Source organism: Euprymna scolopes, chromosome 14, assembly GCF_053919585.1.
Source record: "Euprymna scolopes isolate OS-2025 chromosome 14, ASM5391958v1, whole genome shotgun sequence".
Classification (NCBI taxonomy): domain Eukaryota; kingdom Metazoa; phylum Mollusca; class Cephalopoda; order Sepiida; family Sepiolidae; genus Euprymna; species Euprymna scolopes.
In genome coordinates this window covers 68,457,571-68,475,901 of record NC_136495.1, presented here as the reverse complement: position 1 = coordinate 68,475,901, position 18,331 = coordinate 68,457,571, and the positions used below count along the sequence as shown (strand labels likewise).

The window sequence follows — 18,331 nt, the reverse complement described above, 5'->3', positions numbered from 1 at the left end:
GGAAATTTGATTATTCAATGGGAAGTGTAACAAATATGTGTCATCTTCAAAGTACAGTGAGCAAATGCCAAAATGAACGCTGAAAGTTTATATAGCATCGTAGTTGCCAACAATTTGAGCCAGTCGGAATTTTAAATCCAAACAAAATCGAAAGCGCAATTCATCAGTTTTGTGAATTAAAGAGATACAATAAAAAAAAAAAAATAAGGAGCAGAATTTGCATTTTTGTTGAAATAGAAATCCTCTCACATGTTCAATAATGTATCGTCACGTGATTCTAGTTTGCAACTTAAGACACAAAAGCAAACTCCATATTATTTTATTAGAAAATTAATTAAAAAAATGCCTAAATGGCTAAAAATAAATTTACAATTTCAAAAAGTATTTTACGCTAAATACTTTAACAAAAGTAAAAATGGGGTTAAAATATTTATATGAAGAAATGCCTAAATTCCAACTATCATCTGTATAAAGTTGTTCTTATCTGTTAAGAAACTCCTTGTTGTTGGATTTTGAAGAAAGACTCTCCACACACACATAATAATTATGTTCTAAAAGTATTATGTATGCAGAGTACTTGGATTAGTATATTTCATTTGGATCAAAAGACATACAATAATATCTTGGGGGTTTAAAAAGAGAACTCTCTGCTTAATAATGGAGTCATCCAGTGTAATATTAAAACCATGGTGCATTCATATGTAATTCAAATATTCATAAACATGAAATATGACTTTATACTCTATCACTTGAAAATTACAGAAAACAAAAACTATAAAAGTGTTTTCAAGCTTGGAGCAGAAATAATGCAGAGGTCGTCATTTAAAAACCAAATGGTGCCTCAAGTGGCTTAAAAACTATAAAGTCACAAAAATGTGTTTCAATTAATGCCACTTCATTTTAACCAATCATACAAAATCAATGCTGAGTATATCTTTGGGACACACCTACAAAAATTCTATATTAGAAAATGTAAAAAAAAAAAAACAATAAAGGTAATATAGTGTTATGGGCTATGGGCAGCGAGAATAGAGGGTTCCTCATTTGACATAAGACAATGCTAGGTCTTTTTGCTAGTTGGTAATAAACGATACTAGCATGAAAATTATACACACACACAAATTTACTTTACCGTGAGTGGGTGTCTATACATAATTGGTGAATAATTGGTCATTCTTAAGTGCACTTAAAAACATAAAAATCTTATTTTACCAACATAATTAGAAAAAAAATATAGAATGGCAAATACTGCATAAAATGTTATAATTAGTTCACTAATAATATTTAATTATTTCATTTCAAAAACAAGTTTATTTGCCGCTGTTGGAATCGAATGTCTAAATTACAAGCAAAATTGGTAAAAGATTATAAATACATTTTGCTTTGGTTATATTTTAAATGCTTATGTGGATCATAAATAGATCCGCATGCTACCAAGCACAAAGAGGTATTCAACATTAATTATCTGTCGGTGGAATGCCACTATATGTAAAGCATAAGAAAGCAAATGGCTCAACTTCCTTCTGGAAAATATTATCTTAATATCCTCCTCATCATCATCTCCTTATACAAAAAACTTGGAGATAGCAAAAAACAAGAAATATAAATCACTTTTTCAGTTTTACCATCATGGCAACGTCGGTTATTTAGATGAACACAAAAATGCATGTTAAGATTGTGATAAGGATAAAATCAGACAGGATTCACAGAAAAAAAATAAATAAATAAAATGGTAAAAATGAACGAATAAAATATAGGAGAAAAACACATCAGTAGACCAATATTTCATTTCTTTTAATAACAGAAACCTTGTCAGAGTATACAGATGATATTTCTGACAAAGTTTCTGAAAAATATTAGTCTACTGATATGTTCTTACTTTTTATACTGTATATATTTTCCACTTTGTTTCTTAACATGCTTTAAACTCATCATAGATAGTAGTCGTAGTAATCTTATGATCAATTCAAATTGATAACATTCACAAATGCAAAATATTGTTGTCCTATATATCAGCCAAACAAGAGATACCAAGCAAAAGAAACAGAAATTGATTCCTAGAAATTGCATTGAACCAGTGTAAACCTTCATCTCTAATTTATAATGGTTAAGAAATAGTAATAATTTGTTTAAATGCAAGATATGAAAACACAAATAACACAATAACATGAATGTTTGAACCATAAGAAGGGAAGCATGGATGGTTCCTTTGAGATTACCACAAGTTAAATTATATGTACTCATGTTGATTACAATTTTTAGGTTCATTTTTTTTTTAACTAATCTTTAAACTAACTTGATTAGCAAAACAAAGCACTAACTAATGACAAGAATATTGGATATTTGTATTAAAAAAAATCATTTCATGCTAAATTTTGTAATAAAAAAACAAACTATTTTTGTAAAATCAAACAAACAATTACACAGTAAAAAATAAATAGTTGCTAGTTTCGTATTAACTAATGTCAAATTTTACAAATGTTCTTTTTTTTTTTTAATTATTATTTGAAACATTAAAAGAGATTTCATTTTAGGGTTTGTTTGTTTGTTTGTTTTACCCCTCGCCCCTCCTATAATAAAACTAGGATTACTGGAGGGCCATAATGTTTGATAATTTTCAAGTTTATACAAGTTTTTTTTGTTGTTGTTACTTCTCATCCATTAATTTTCTGTTATATAAGATGATGGGCCCTGTTTACTAGATAAATACAGCATCAAATTGATTCCTGACCTTTTGTCATGCATCTCCCCTTCCATTTTTAGACTAATCTAACGCTTGTTATTTAAAATAAATAAAATATACTCCGTGTGTGCAAAAAGCATGCTAGAAAAATAAAGTTAAAGAATTAGAACAGAAAGATTCCTCATGAAATCTGTCATCATAATGAGGATCTTGAAAAAATTAACCGTCAAAAATGAGATAAATGAATCTTAGAAAGCTATACTTCAGTTAACTCCTTAAATGAGATAATGATTGAATAAATTTACCAACACCTTATATATGCCAGCGGTATTTACCCTAAGCAGGTTGAACAAGCTTCCTCCAAAGGAGGAAGTATTAAGGGAATATTAAATTCACATGCAATCCCCAGTTGTATGTATATCCCAGTCAGAGGAAATGACAATATTAGGTTTTTGCTGTTCTTGCAGGCAAGTATCAGCATCCTTCTACATACAGTGCCTGACCCAAATGGCTAAATGTTGCTTAACTTTGGTAATGTGATGACGACCGGTATGTCAACATGATTATGCTAATGATTACTGAATTATAACTAATCATTACATAAGAGAATGAAAGAAAAAAAAAACTAAATAAAAAAGTACTAAATAAAAAAAAAAAAAGGAAACCAGTAATCAAAGTGAGAAAAAAAAAAAAAAAAGAAACAAGACCAACACAAAAATTGTAAACGTTAATCCAACTCTATATTTTAACTCTGCCTTATATGACCGACATTCTCTGGTAAAAATATGACAAACATGCAGATTCCTTGCAAAGAAAACTACTTCATTGTACTGGTAAAGTCTCAAATGACATTTGAGGTCACAAACCGAAGTACAAATATGTTCTTATCAACAGTATGCATTCTCCAGCTATAGCAGCAGTATCTCCTGTAATTCTGTCCAAAAATAATGAAGAATCAAACATTAATAAAGAAAACGATTACGGCCTTGGGAGGAAAACGTTTTGACCTATAGTGTTTCTGTTTTTATTGACCCAACCAAAAGAAGCAGCTCAACTTAAGAAAGCAGATGTTAGAACGGCAACAAAGTGGGGCACTATGCCAGAGTCTGTAAATCTAAAATTAGATTAAATAGCCAATACACTCATCTAAACATGGGCTGCATTCCATCAGGAATGTCCGGCATAGGTTCAGTGAAAACACAGTTACAGCTTTGATAGCATGCAGAGCCGTGTCAGTTATACATTAGTAAAAAAAAAAAAAAGGTAAAAAAAAAAACTTTCCTCCTTTCATGAAAACTATATCAATAGTAGAATCCTGTGTATGATCTCCTATTTAGAGATAACTAGACATGTATCAAAAACTATAATTATCATTAGTAGCGTTAAAAAAAAAAAAGAAAAGAAAAGTGTTTCATAATACTATAGTATATTTTGGATCAAATGGATTTAAGGCATCCTCGAATGACTTACAACCAAAACAATACATTTGGCTTGAATTATGAACAAAACAATACGCCATATTTGTAACTTTGGTGTTACTGTTTTAATTTTTTTATTTAAAAACAAAAAAGTTTTTACGAAAAGGTTTTCTTTTAAAAGATACCGCGTACAGTTTTGGCTTCTACTTTTAGAGCTTTCCTTATTCAATTTGAACCGTTCTGGTATCTACCTTTATAGACTACATGAACGCTTCCTCTTCACTATAAATACCAGAAACACATGCCTCTAAGCGTTAGGATAACCCCAATCTAATACTTGGTAGTCAAATTGACGTTCAACCGCTCTCTTATATGCTGTATTTATATTTTCCTCAATATACTTTGTTTCACTTAATCCCACGTTTGTGTTTTTCTTCCAGACCACTTACGGGTCCACAACAGGTATCATCAGATTGAATGAAAATTTAATATTTTTAAATTTTTTATATTGGATTTTTTTTTTTGCTATAAAAATCTTAATCATAAGTCATAAAACCGCAAGTCAATGGTGATATATATATATATATATATATATATTAAAATACAAATAAAAATAATAAAAAATTGCTGTTAAGAGAAAATATGTCATTCTGAAGTACCTCAAATATATTTGATCTTCCTATGTTCAGCTTTATGCCACGTCAATCCATGTAAGATTATTTTGATGCTCAAATTGCACATTTTGTATACAAGTAGTTTGTTGGTTCATTTACTTGGAGACATACTTTGTAAACAATAGATTCTACTTAACAGAATGGCCCTGCGAGTGAATCTAAACGGACCAAAGGTCAACGTCTTATAAGAAAGTGGCCGTGGTAGTAGAAATACTCAGAAAAAATAACTCCATTCACAAGGAATTGTTTATGTTAAACTTGCATTGAAATTCAATTTTTTTCATCTAAATTTATTGGATTTAATTATTAAATTTTACTAAAATCTTAAAATGTTTTCCTGTATTTTATGATTTTCTTCTCAGAAATATTCTTTTAGTCACAATAAAAGAAATAAGTTTAAATTTACATCCACTTTCAATTATTTTTAACTTGAAAAATAAAATAAAGTCAAATATTTAAGCAATTATAAAATCTTTGCTTCATTATTTGCCTTTTCTGTTCATTTTATTAATTTAATTCATGTGAAATACAAAGTTTGTCTAAAAGCAATGTTTCACAGATGTATAAACGCATAATGTTCGCTCTAAAAATGTCGAATTTAGACAATGGTGAAGAAATCCTCACAAATATTTAACACAAGGAGCATCACTTAAAACTGCTAAAAATTTAACCTCTTTAAAAATGTTATAATTTGAAAAATGGACACTTAATTATATCAAAAAAAGAATTGCAAGAAATTCAGTGAACTTCTAATATTATATTCTTAAAGTAGTTTGTTTGTTTTTGTTCGTTTTATCTAAGAATCTGAAGCAAACATTTACTAGCAAAAATATGCCATCAGAAGACACAGTTTTGTTTGTAAGAAATAAAAAACAATTATTCGTCACATTTCTTATAAGGTTTTTAAAAAAAAAATGTATAATTTGGTTGATTTGGATTGTTCAGACTATTATTCTGATTTTGGTTGCTACAAACAATAGTAATTCTATTGTCATAGGTCAAAATACTACATATCTAGACAGAATAAGGTTCCCAAAATTAATACTAGAACTATCCTTGTGGACATATGGTGTAACGGTTAACAAATCTTTTCTAAATGGCAGTCCTCTTTGAGTCGATAGTTTAATCCTTATTACAAACGATAAGAATAATAAACTCAACACTTCTACATGCCTGAGAGAATGAGAACATTTACCCCCCCCTACACACACACACCTTGGTAGAAATAAAAGGTTCAGTTTGAAAACTGATAAAATTTGTATCAGTTACTAAATATCTTTATTCGTCACTTAACAATATAACCATTTAGAATAACTCATTGTTGATGGCAATATATAGATACAATATACAGGTGCTAATGGCCACTTCTTGTTTAGATTTTACCCGAGTCTCAAACTATTTTAATGTTCATGCCTTATTAAAGCAGATAAAGTTATTTTCACAAAAACACCTTTTAATGGAATATGGAGAAAGTCTGTCTTGGATGTCCACAAATCACAAATGATACATAATGTTTTAAAAGTGTTACATTAAACAATTGATGCCAATTCTCATTCTGTTGTCTCATTGGCTATTTAAAACCATAACTGTCGCACTCTGTAACTACACAAAAGTTTCTCAAACACAAACAAGTACTCAAACGTAGACATTCTCAGGCTTGTCTAAGTGGAGATCTTACGATTTAGGTAAACATTTCCATGTAATTACAAACTATGTCAGCCTTTTTTTTTTTTTTTTTCATATTTGATGGGAAACAAATTGAGGAATTTAAAAGTTGCAAGATGGCAACTAGAGTTTGCACGTGATGCCACATTCTATAAACATGACAGGAAAAATGAGGTTACGGACACATTCCACAAGATTCACTGCTCGGTTTCAAAGTCAGGTCAGCACAACATATGGTTTATTATGTGAAGAGAAAAATTCTGCCCACAAGGAAATGAAAAAGATAAAACTTATCCCCTGGGTTCTGAAATGAAGCTACAGATTTACTGAAAGCAACACATTTTCAAATTCAAAAAAAAAATATATACGTCTTAACAACCAGTTTCAAAAAGGAAGACGTGTAGATTAACTACTAACAAATAATAACCTGATGGCTTTTAATCTGGTTCTAAATTTGAAGTAATTTTTTAAACAATTTTCGAAATTTTTGCATTTTCAGTTTGTAGTTTGTAAATGGAAGGGGGATGAGAAAAGTCAGTTTTAACTGTTGCCTTTCCATTCAGCAAAAATATGACGCTTCTTCACCAAGGAATAGTATGTATTTCGTTAATGTTTTTGGTTGACACGGATGTAACTAATATGATGTAATAAATGATTTAGTCTACAGGACTGAGCACAAAAAAAAAATAGAAAGTGAAAAATAAGAGGACAGAATTCAGTTCATGATTGTTACTAGATGTGTGGATTAAAGTAACCGTTAATTTTACCAATACAAAAATGAGCATAAAAAAATAAGCATAATATACAAAGTACTGTTGGTGGAAATACATCTACATGTTTAATATATAACAAGTTTATTGTATTCGTTGCTTGGTGCATTTTTAAGAAAATTATGGTTGCTTCACTAATAAAAATGTAAACAAAGATTTATCCAAGGATTTGGAAGATTACAATTTTCTACAAATTCATCTTTCTCTAATAATTTGACATTTAGTCAAGTGGTCTATGACAACACCTGAGTTAAATGGTCCCTCTTTCAGAAGAACAAGTTTGAATCCTGCTAGAGTCTAAGAACTGAAGTAATTGTTTGTTTATGCAAACGTGAACAAAAAAAAGGTAGTGTAACACATACTATACTCTTAGAAATAAATCCTAAATATATAATTGCTTAAAGTGATCCTATTTAATTTGCTGTTCCCATCACCATCTCATCCTCTCATATGAACAACTTTTTTAAAAAAAAAGAAAACTGAAAATATTCTTCTGCAATTGATGCTATTTAATAGTCAATTTATATATATATATATATATATATATATATACTAGCCGTACCCGGCCACGTGTTGCTGTGGCTCAGTTTGTTAAAATGGAACACGTTCTTCATAAAAAAATTGCATTTTGTATTGTTTATTTATTTTATTATTTTTGCAATTTTTTTATCAATAAAAGTTGTTCCACCCCCCCCAAGAAAAGGTGAATTTTTTACGATAAATTGTTAGGTGAAAGTTTTTTTTTTTTTTTTTTTTTTTTTTTTCAGGAAAACTTTTTTTTAAAAGAAAGTTGGCAGTAAACATTTCTTTTTGAAAACAGAATTTTTATTATAAAAAGAAAAGATGAATGTTTTATATGAACACTGTAAATAGTTAGGTGAAAGTAGAGAAAAGTTAGATTTTTTTTCGAGAGAATGTACAAATTTTTTTTGTCAATAGATGTTAAGAAAATAAACGGAAAAATACTCCCATCATTAATTAATTCTGCAAAAAAATAAATAAAATGTTGGTTTAGTGTTTCAACATTTAAACAACGCTCGGCTGAATTCGGTGATTGCCGGTCGAACCCTAAACTAATTGGAATCCGCTGCAGGGAGTGTGGGGGATGTAAATTCTGCATGAGTACCATTCTTTTTAATTTTGTCTTTTGTTCAATTTTTTGTGTGGGCTTTTAGCGCTAGCAAACTAACAAATTTAACCAAAATGCAAAAAATTCAACAATTAAATAATTTTAATAAGTGCCCAGCTCCTAATACAAATCCTAGTAAATCAATCCCCCTCATTGGAAACACTGAAAGGAAGGACGAAACCAAATTATTGCCAGTATGTTTGGGAGAGGTTCTATAGGTGTATAAGAAAGTGGCCATTAAAAATGATGATCAGAACCTTAATAATTCAACTTACTATTTTTGAAGCTTATAACTATTGTCAATATAATTCAAAACTTAATTTTTTTTCAATTAAAGGAGCAAAGACCAAATTTAAAAAAAATAACAGGTTTAATAGCAAATTATGCAATATTTGTTTCTTTAAAGCGGTTTTCTTTAAAAAAATATAAAGAAAATCAATATATTTTGACTTGCTTATAAATATATGTATATATATGCCAAAAAAATCACTTACCTAAAAAAAATATTAAATGGGTAGTTCCATTCTTCATTGTTAAGAATTTATCCATATTTATATTTTAAATTCCATGTATTTTTTAAATAAAAGGATTTTTTAAAGTGAGGATCCGAGAAAATCGCATTTTTGTAACATGTTTTGCACGAAGAGTTAAATAGCTGCCGCTGCTAAAATGAAATTTATGAAGTATGGTTTCGTCTAAGGGCATAAATAATGTCTCTTTTTTATTGTGCGTGTTAACCAAAATTAGTATTTTTCATCCTCCGTAGTTAAAAAAGAAACGCACATTCACTTATAAGTTTTTCCCCTAGAACAAAAAATCCGCTTCATGGATTTTTTTAAAATTCTTTAAATGATATACACAAGTTTTTGATTGATATATTTTAATACTTCTTCATCAACTAATTTTTTTAATATCTAAAAAAAGAAAACATTCAATGAGATAGAAAAATTTGCCGTCAGCGTCTGGTATTTACTTGACGATGTAAGCATAACATGAGCTTTCATAAAAAAAAAAAAAAAAAAACTATTCTTTTTTTTTTTTTGTTTTAAATTGGAATATTTTCTTTATTGATCTTTTATCTTCAATTTGTGATATATAAAACTTTGACACATAAATTATTAAAATTTTAATAAACATTTCAATTTAAACGCACTTGCTATCCAAATCTAGGGGAGACATCATTATATGGCCAAACAATTGCTTCCGGAAAGGGAAAGAATAAATTTACCAAAATTTACATTTATTACTTCCGGAAATGCTAAATTAAACTAAGTAAATTTACCAAAATTAACATTTACTCCCTTAAACTAAAATTATCATTTATTACTTCCAGAAACTTGATAAACAGATATTACTGGAGAAAATGAATCTTGACAATTCAAAAAAATATTTAAAATTATTTATTTGTTCGAAAAGAAAACCAAAAAAGAAAAAACAAACACACAAACGAAAAAATAAACAAACAAAGAAAAAAAAAAACTAATAAATGTTTTGGTTTTCAAATGGCGCTCGCCCAGATTAAACTATTATGAACATGTCATTTCAATTTTCTGTTTTTAATAATAATTTTAAAAAATTGTCCCATAGAAAACTTTCCCGTTCTCATCAATTAAATCGAAACATTTCCAATTAAACAATTACGGATATATGTTCTCTTTCACTTTCTTTATTCACTTTTAAAGCAACATCGGACTTTTATAAAATAGTTTTTTTGTTTTGTTTTTTTTCAAACAAATAAATAATTTTAAACAGTTTTTTGAATTGTCAAGATTCATTTTCTCCAGTAATATCGGTTTACCAAGTTTCTGGAAGTAATAAATGTTAATTTTAGTTTAATTTAACGTTTCCTGAAGTAATAAATGTTAATTTTGGTAAATTTATTCTTTCCCTTTCCGGAAGCAATCGTTCGGCCATATAATGATGTCTCCCCTAGATTTGGATAGCAAGTGCGTGAAAAAAAAAAAAATGGCGTCTCCAATTTCGGCAATAAAGTGTAGAAGCACCCCAGATTTTTTATGGGTCGCTATTTTTGCCATAAATTGTTAGGTGAAAGTTTGTTTGTTTTTTCAGAAAAACTTGCACTTTTTTTTTTTTTTTTTTTTTTTTTTTTTTTAAAGAAAGTTGGTAGTAAACGTTTCTTTTGGAAAACAGAATTTGGTACTCCTTGGGCGTTGAGTTCCATGGCGACCAGCATAAAAAAACACACATCGCTCCCTTTCTGACGCAAGCGCATGTAACACTTCTTTATTTACTGACGTTGTCGTAGTAACTAAACGATTATTTGTCACATTATTTATTTGGAAAAAAAGTTTTACTCTTTATGAATATTAAAAGAAAAATTACAAAACATTAATAATGTCTCACTTTTACAAACATTTGTTTTTAAATTTCTTTTTAAATGACGACTTTTATTGACTTTTTTTTAATAGCATTTGCGGATGGGTAAAAAACGAAAAAAATAACAGCCATTTACTGACAATTTCTCAGCATCTTGACTTTGATAAAATTTATTTGTTAAAAATATTTGTAAAAGTGAGAATTATCAGTAAATGGTTTAGTTATTTTTTTTTTTTTTTCGTTTTTTACCCATCCGCAAATGCTATTAAAAAAAAAAAAAAGAAAGTCGATAAAAAGTCATTTAAAAAGAAATTAAAACAAATGTCAGCATACCCATCCGCAAATGCTATTAAAAAAAAAAAAAAAAAAAAGTCAATAAAAGTCGTCATTTAAGAAATTTAAAAACAAATGTCTGTAAAAGTGAGGCATTATTAATAAAAGTTTAGTAATTTTTCTTTTAATATTCATAAAGAGTAAAAATGGAATGGAAATTTAAATTTCGCTCCATTTTAATCTTTTTTTTTTTTTTAATTGTGCTTCTCCCAAACAAATATAATCAAGAAAATAACATTCAACAATTGTACTTTATATATATAAAACATGAAATATTAAAAAAATATATATATTAACGAAAGAGAAATAATTCCATTTTTAAACGAAAAAAGTCAATTTGGTATATAAAAGTTCCATTTAGTGATGTCATGGGATGACACGCGGTGTGAAATAATTGTCCCCCAATAAAAAAAAAAAATGGCCCATCCGTACAAAGAAAAACAAATATTTATTATAGAAAAATTACGTATAATGTTATAATTACAAAGAGATATATAGAACCATGCATGCGTACCGTAAACATATTATACCAAAATATGGAAGCCATCCGTCCAGTGGTTATTTAGACTATTAATTAAGAACGAACCAAGAGTTACATTTTTATATATATAGATATATACACACATACAATTTTTTTTTTTTTTTTTTTTTTTTTTTTTTACACTTACTATTGTTTGGAGACAAATTTAAAAAGAAATAACAGGATAATTAGTCTTTAAAACAAGAATTTTAAATATTTTATGCAAATGAGATGTACATTAATATCGACTGAATATTTTTAGAATAATATTTAAGGCATATTTGATCTAAATATTCCTATTATATATTCTGCGATTGTATGTAAGTAGATGCATATGGAGATGGTCTAGAGGTAAGAATGCTTGACTAATGCACTGGCTGTTGGGTTTCAAATCTTTGTCAGAAATGCTTATCATACTTAGCTGCATGAAGGGGCTGTGACATGGCAAAACAGTTGCTTGTGGATTACACACACACACACACACATCTGGTATAAATCTATTCATGCATTGCAAGCATTTTTGGCTACATGTTTACAGATATGTTTCAATTATAGCTGGAAGTTCGCTGAACTTTGTCAGGCCTCTATTTTAATACTAGCCTGGGTACCTGGCTTTGCCCGGATGTTTGGAGGTGTGTGTGTTGAGCAAAAAAAAAAAAAAAAAAAAAAAAAAAAATTGTATCAGGCAGGTAGGCTCGAACCCATGACGCGAAGGCGGAAAAGAAAGTGTAGGGTGGAGGTCTGTGTAAAGGTGTTGGTTGAGCAAAAAAAAAAAAAAAAAAAAAAGAGGGGAGTAGTAAGCAGGCTCGAACCTGTAACATGCCAGAGGAAAAAAGAGGTGGAAAAAAAAAAAAAAAAAAAAAAAAACACGTTCTTATTGATGAGCCTACCGTGATTGTGACGCCACGGGCAGTCGAAATAACGCCTTTTATACGACATCGTTTACGGAAGCTTTGAATGACTTGCAAAAAATGTCAGCGAAAAAATAAAGTAGAAAAGTGCCCAGTTGAGGGTGAAGGAATTAATGTTTTTGGCCAATTTTTCGATATTTGTCGTTCGAAGGGTCGAGCTTCAAAACGATACCAATCTCATGAAAATCTGTCGCCTCTGTCGAAAGTTTTAGGCAGACATGTATACATACATTTAAACAGACAAGTGAGATTTATATAATAGATCAAGGCAAAGATTAAAATCTGTAATTTTTTGGAACAAATGTTCTTTAATTGTCACTCCACCTTCATACTAAATAGGTGATCTGACGAAGTTCAGCTGATTTCCAGCTAGAACTGAAATATATCAGCAGGTATGTAGCCAAAAATGTTTGGCTAAATAGAAAGATCTATATCAAATAAATATACAGCTCTATTATCAAGCTATATATATATATATATATATATATATATATATATATATATATATATATATATATATATAAATAAATGAAATACTGAAGTGCAATAAGAATACAGGTTGTATAATACTGTAAATATATAAAGATTAAGTATCAATATTTATAAGACAATCCCAGGCAGATAAAGAAAACTCAATATACAAGGGGACATGAATGGAAATTCTTTAATAAAGTATGTATAATTACAACAAATTTATTATTTGACAAATGAGTACAAATAATTATTAAAGTATTTTCCTTAATCCATTCTGAGACAAATTATGTATAAAAATTTATTGTTTGACAAATGATTACAAAGTCTTTTCCTTAACCCATGGATTTTCAATAAATGGCTTATCTCATCAGGAAATTTTGTTAGCAAAATAAATACGAGTAATTATGAATTTTGCTTACTAGCACATAGATTAAAAATTAAAATTAAGGTAATAAGTACAAAAAACGATACCCAAATTCGAAGTAACGAATATACTGGAACCATAATCTATGTACTAATAAGCAAAATTCATAATTACTCATATCTATTTTGCTAACAATATTTTCTGATGAGATTAGCCATTTATTAAAAATCCATGGGTTAAGGAAAAGACTTTGTAATCATTTGTCAAACAATAAATTTTTATAAATAATTTGTCTCAGAATTTCCATATATATATATATATATATATATATGATTCACTCCTAAATTACTTACATAATCATTGATTTTGGAGATACCTGATTTTTGTGAAATTATAACAATAGGTATTGTTGGAGTATTTTAAAGGGCATAATATGGGCACAACTTTGCATTTAAAAATTCAAATATTTCAGATTTACATTGATTTTAATTTATTATTGTTAGACACCAATTAAAATTCCTTGATTTCAATTTCTTCCTAGAATTCTTTAAAATTTAGATATTTTCCAGAATCAAAATCATGTAATGGATATTTATCAAAATTGGAATTCTAAACAAAGTTTAGAAGCATTATATATAGATTTTAATTTTCTTAAAAATGGTGCAAAACTTTCATATTCAGGGAATTAATTTTAGCCATTCTGGTGTAGGAATTCTTCTAGGAATGTATATATATATATATATATATATATAATTTGAATAAATGAGCCAAAAATTACGATCAGAGATTCACCAAACTAGGATAGTCAGTACATTAGTTTTTGTAACACTTTTTCTTATTTCTGCAGGCTCTTTAATTCATTCATAGATGTGTGTGTGTGTGAATATAGCTTCCACTAAAAGGTTGATTAAAATAAGAGATGCTCTAAGCGGCATAAACAAATATATATATATACACACACACACAAATGGAGCAATAGATGCCACTTTAAAGTATGCAAGTTACACCTTAACGAAAAGTATAAAATTACCAAAAAAATAAGGTGAGGAAGATTTTGATGTCAGAAGTACCGAGCATCTCAGCAGTTGATATCCAAATCACTCAAAAGTGAAAAAAGTTAAAGAGACAAACATCTTATATCTAAAAGCAGAAAATGGTGTGCATAACACATTCGAAGAAAATCCACTGTTAAGAGAAATTGGGGGGGGGGGGTTAAGTAAATAAAAAAAGAGGAAATGTAAGTCTATTACTTTAAAAAGTAGCAACACAACATACCAATTCGTGTTACATACTATCAGAAATGTCCTTTTCTTTTCTTCTCTCTTTTCCTTCCTCCATAAAGAACAGCTGGAACTAGTCAGTGTTATTTCGGTAAAACCGTTTTATTCTTTGAGAAAATCTAAGAATATTGAATCCTTTTACATAGAGAAAAAAATATTTAAAATCTGGAGAGAATATTTGCTCTGAATATTACTTCAACGTTCCTCTCTTGCTGTGTAGAATTCTTTAATTGACAAACAAATTGAAACCATTTCCCAGTATTATTAGGATTCTACATTTTTGAGATGAGGATCAATAATTCATGTAATTTGGATTATTTGAACCAGTAAACAGATGAGAACAGTAGTCCACACAATTTACATAATATGCATATATGTTATCTTGAAAAATAAAATATTCTATATGTAATTTTCTTTCATTAAAAAAAAAAAAAAAAAAAAAAATGATTTTTCTCTGGAGTATCTTTTAGATTGAAAGTTACAAAATCATAATGTTCAACTTATGAGGCAGAAGTTTAAAGTTCTTTTAAACTCACATCAGAATCAGCTTATTTTCCCATCAACCAAGTGTTATAGTTAAAAATTTGGAGGATCAATTAGCAATGACTAGATTTAAGTAAGCAGCTTTCAAAGAAATAAAAAAAAAAAAAAAAAAAAAAAAAAAGTAAATACATCAACACATAAATAACCATCTCTTCCTCTCCCCCAACAATTTTTATGCATTCCTTCTCCCAAGGTGTTTAAATGTAGATGAACAAACTGATGCTGGACACCAAGTTTGACAATATTTTGTCCATATATGTCTGACAGTAAGTATTAATGTATAGAGGGTAGCTGCCATGCATATTTATAACTCAAACTCTAAACCTCATATTATTTTTGATTATCCTTTATCAACAGAATGCAAGAAAAATTCAATGTATCCATTGAAAATGGGTTTATGCTGTTTTTATATATTATGAGGAATCATTTTGATTTAAAATCTATTTAGTATTTTACACATGTAAAATTGGAAAAAAAAATACACTCGAAATGTACCAGTATTATGTGAATAAACAAAATAAAAACAAGATGTCGACCAAATTTGACATGTGTGCTTTCACTTTTTCAGATAATAGGGGCGCATTTCAAATGTGCTTTTCTCAAGTTTACATGCTTAATACTAACTGGATTTAAAATCAAAAGGATTCCTCATTTAATATTAGAATTTTTCTCACAGTCTGTTCTGGTTGCGACCTTTAACGTTTGCTGTAAAACAATATGGAGATGTATTTTTTTTAAAAAGTGAAAAATTTGCAGTTAACAGTTGGAGGATAAAAAAGACTACATTCTTTTTCTTGACATATCAAATGAAACAATATCTTGTATTGTTCTTGATTTCTTTTAATGCAACGCTGAAAACGTTGTAATAATAAATAACCATAATTTAAAAATGTTGATGATCACAACTGTCTCCATTGAATGAGCAAAAATAAGATCAGGTTTCATTTTTATGTCTATAAAAATGATAAATTATGTAACAAAGAAAAAAAAAAATGCTAAAAGTGAGGTTTTATTTTTTTTTTTTTAATTGACTTGGAAAATAATTAATGAAATGCATTTTCTTAAGCTCAAATTAAATAGATTAGATCAAACATATTTAACTTGGTGTGTTCATTCACTTAAAAAAGACATTCTGAAATATGTAAGCTGCATAACTCAAACTATCTTTCAGTGTTATTTTAGACCTGGATAATGTTGAATTTATTGGTATTTAATAAAAAAAAAATTAACGGTCGTCATCTGTGAGACCATCGATGTTCCCTCTTCCCCTAAAAGGGTTAGGAATTTTAAAAAATAAAAAAAAAAATTAAAAAAAACGAAGGAAATATGTTTATCAGCAACAAAGACATAGAAATTTATTCAGCAAAGCGCAAAAAATAACTAAAATAGTATTGTTAATCAAGGTATGGCAGAGAACAGAAACAAGGGCCCAAACAATGGAAGTCAATATTTTAGTTTTAGAAATAGCAATAAGTTTTGTGATAGTTTACAGGCAATCTCAAGTTTATGATAGTTGAGAACAGTGTCCAGTGATGATTAGTTGGTGACTTAGGCCCCCTGAGAGAGATCAGAAAATGTTTGGGGTTCTTTTTTCTACTTTACGTGCCGGTATCACACACACACACAGAGTTTAACTGATTTACATCAAGTACTTTTTGTGTTCACAAATCAAACGAAAGCTTGAAATTTTAACTGAATGCATAGGTGTATGTTTTCCCAGCTGCATCAACATGGTATGATAAAAAAAAAAGTACAAATTTAATGTTGGAAAAATAAAATAACAAAGGAAGTGTGGTGGGGGGGGGGGTAGAAGAGGAAGTAGGCGATATTACTTGATAAAAGGTGAAATTAAAATCTAATTCTATGTCAATGAATTTTTTTTTCAAAAATGAAATAAAAAACCCTTCCCTCAAGACTCTTCAAAAGGATAATGGAATGTCAGTGGGAAGGAAAAGCATGGCTGGGAATGTATCCCTTTAAATTCAATAAAATGAGACAAGGTTAATTCTCTATCAATATCAAATATCTTTATACACAAATGTTTAATACACAATAACAACAAACAAAACCACACAAAAAAAATGATTTCTAATTGAATGAAAACTACTCAACACTTTTCCATTGAATGCTAGCAGCAAGTAACATAAAACAATGGAAATGAGAGAGGGACAACACATCTTTATAACCCTTTTTTTTTTCATCCTTTACCCCCCCCCCTTTTTTTACAAGTCTCATAGAAATTGGGCTTTATTTTTTAGTAATTATCTTAGCATTCAGTCGAATATGCATGCATTCACAGTGAGAGGTAGGGGGTACTTGAATTGATTGAGAAAAAAAAATAAACAATAACAAAAACAAAACTTCATTCAATAAACGTGAGTCATAAGTCTAAAACAGCTGGCAATCATTTTTGTAAAGCTTGAAAAGATTTTTTTCAATATAAACTTGAAGAAAAAAAAAAAAAATGAAAACCAAGTCAAATTAGAAACATTTTTGAGAATTTTCAGCAGAGTTGTTAAGTCTGGTGTCTAAATGGCCCAACCAACTACTGAAATTTTTTTATTTATAGTCCTTGTAGACACCTGTCACTTCCACACACACACACACACACCCACATGTGTCCCCTTTTTCCCTCCCTATTTCTCTCTCTTACCAATGACACTACTATAATTGTAACAAAGGATTTCTTCTACTCCCCCCCCTCATGTGGAGTACAGCGGAACGAGACAGGTAGTTTGAGAGAGGATAACCAGTTTATGTGCAAGAAGTGGAAGACAATGGATGAGAATTTAAATATGGACAAAGTATATCTGGATGGGGAAACCTCTTGATGTCTTTCAAAAGTTGCGTTACCTTTGTAATCTCATTATAGCATAGAGTTAGGAAAGCATGAGAGAGAGTGATAAAAATGGATTTGAAAAAGAGGGAGTAATAAAGACCTGGTCAGAGATAGATTAGTTTGGAAGTCAATTTATAAAAGCTGTTAAATGCATGCCAGCATGTAAAACAGACATTAAACAAAGTATTATGCTGAAAAATCAAAATCTCGAGTAAAATCAAAAATAGAATCTTTAAAAGTGAGATTCAGTTTTAAAGACAAGCAGAAATGAACTGTAAACTAATAAGTATTATGAAGCCACTCAACTTGCGGTTGAAAGCAAGATATCATATATTAAGATACATTTTATTACAAAAGAAAATTAACTGCAATCTAAGAAACTGGCATATAT

General features: G+C 28.9%; 1 protein-coding gene across 21 annotated transcripts in view; it reads right to left on the bottom strand.

Annotated features, from left to right (window-relative positions):
• LOC145293059 (myotubularin-related protein 13-like) overlaps window positions 1-18,331 on the bottom strand; it is a 508,291-nt gene that overhangs the window by 374,511 nt on the left and 115,449 nt on the right. The window lies entirely within an intron of this gene.